Source organism: Petaurus breviceps, unplaced genomic scaffold (genome assembly GCF_028583685.1).
Source record: "Petaurus breviceps papuanus isolate PSGF00001 unplaced genomic scaffold, PetGlider_PUasm1.0 90574, whole genome shotgun sequence".
Taxonomy (NCBI): domain Eukaryota; kingdom Metazoa; phylum Chordata; class Mammalia; order Diprotodontia; family Petauridae; genus Petaurus; species Petaurus breviceps.
Window position 1 is genome coordinate 4,763,615 of NW_027187277.1, and position 2,221 is coordinate 4,765,835.

At 41.0% G+C, this 2,221-nt stretch overlaps 1 protein-coding gene across 7 annotated transcripts in view; it reads left to right on the forward strand.

The window, feature by feature from the left end:
• The window catches only part of SH3KBP1 (SH3 domain containing kinase binding protein 1), a 472,618-nt gene that overhangs the window by 305,822 nt on the left and 164,575 nt on the right, over positions 1 to 2,221 (forward strand). The gene's annotated exons all lie outside the window — the stretch shown is intronic.

A 2,221-nucleotide genomic window follows, 5' to 3' on the forward strand; every position in this document is an offset into this window, starting at 1 on the left:
GTGTGTGTGTGTGTGTGTGTGTGTGTGTGTGTGTGTGTGTGTGTGTGTGTGTGTGTGTGTGACACATCTTAAAGGCCCAGCTTAAAGACACATAAGTGTCCTTTATTTTATAGTGGAAATCACAAATGTGCCATCTCCATACACAGTGCCCTAAATTCTTAGGGTGGTTTTTAAGCTTTAATAGCTATGAGTACTCCTTGCTGTTTCTTTAACAGAAAAGGGTATCTGAAGGGGACAGTTAGGGGCAGAGAAGTAGCAGGAAGTGAGTCCTTATGACTTCTTACATGAGAAGATGGCATATTTGTGAAATCATCATCAGGAGATCAGAGTCTGCAGGAGATTTAAAGCACTCGCTGTACCATATATACAAGATCTTTCAGTAAATGTTGATTTGATTCTAGTGTTGTTCTTAACTCCTTACTTCAAGTTCTATGTAGCATTCCAGTGGCTTTCTGTGGTTTCTCCTGCTTATTTTCCCTAGGGGCCTCTCCTTTAGGCCATGATTGCCAAGTCACAGCTTGCCTTGACTTGACCCTCTTTCTGACGGCCACAGAGTAGAATAGTAGATGTATTAAAGATAAATCCTGTTGGTATGGTATTAACTCATGGGGTATTTATTGAGATTAGATGTATACCTATACTTCACTTTTAAAAACAGTAATGGTAGGCTAGGAATAAGAAAAGTTGTGGGTGTTTGATTGTGTTTCTCAGAGATGGAACATGCAGCTTGCTGAATAAATACTGTAGAGGTGTTGTCTCGCACTGTGATGGCCCATCTTAAAGGCCATCAGTGTCCTTTATGTCATAGTGGAAAGTTCGTTTCTAGTATCTATCAATAGCCTATGGACTGTAACATTTCTTTTGTTTAAAATCTGTATTTAAGTGAGATTGGGCTAGGGGCAGCTGTGGCATTAGCTTCCAGGATGCTGGAGTTGTTTTTTTTTTTTTCCCTTCTCTGTGGATTTGCCTTCCTATGTATGTGGTATTTCAGTTTTCATTTTGAGTTTCAAGTGTGATACGAATTTGCTCCTCCTGTTGGTGCTCTTACTGTTGAGAGTAGCTTGTGATCTGTCTGGCATGAGTTCAAGGCGATGTCATCACATAGGTTTGACCTGACTTTGTCAGCATCCTGGTCTTCTAAAAATGCAGAACCAGTAGCCAGAATTAAAACTGATACACCGGTTTCTTGGAGCAAGAATTCATCACATTGGAAAGGGTTATGGCTTTCATGCACTGACTTTTCTACCCTGCAGGTAGTAGCTTCTTCATTTCAGTACAAAAAGCAAAAATTATTTCTGGCACTGCTTGAAAGCATTCGATGATTATCTGTATTGATAGAGATATTACCAGCTAGAAACTAGAATTTGAAGAACTAGGAATAAAGAAGAAACTCACTTTGTTAAAACAACATGCAAAGTTTTTTTTTTAATACATCTGGGAAGAACACTGAAAGAAAAGACAGTTTTATTATTTAAATAATGTTACTTATATCTTCTCCTCCCTCAGAGATGATTAAACAATATAATTATGCATCATTTTGGGGGGTTTGGCGGTTTTTTTTTGGTTGGTTGGTTTGGGTTTAGACCTGTGTTTTTATCTGTGTAGAGAACTCTCCAGTGTGGAAATTCTCTCCATTGATGCCAGTCAGAAACTCATCTATAACTTACAGTCTAGGAGAGTTGCCTGGGGTACCAGGAAGTTGAAATGGGACTTGCCTAAAGTTACAGCTAGTATATAGCAGGTGTAAACCTTGAACCCAAGTTTTTCTGACTTGGAGGCTAGCCCTTTATCCTCTATGTTATGATTCTTAGCCTATATTCTTCTTAACCAGATCCCAACCATATCCATTTTACTCTGGCCATCTTCCTAGTCACTCCATCCCATCCCCCATCAGAACTCAGACTCTGTCCCAGAGACCTTGCCCCCAAGCCATTTTTCTCATTCCCTTCCCTCTAGACCTCAGACTCCCCCTTGGACCTTGGGCTCTCATTGGTGAGCTTTCATCCTGTCTTGCCAGTGCTACCCCACATATGCTGCGACCCCACCCCCCTTCCAACTCCCTGTTGTCTTCTCTCATTGGTGTGTAAGCTCCTGGAGGTCAGGGGCTGTCTTGTGGGTTTATGATTGTGTCCCCAACAAAGTATCTGGTACATAGCAAGTACTTGTAAGCTATTTTCCTTCCTTCCTTCCTTCCTTCCTTCCTTCCTTCCTTCCTTCCTTC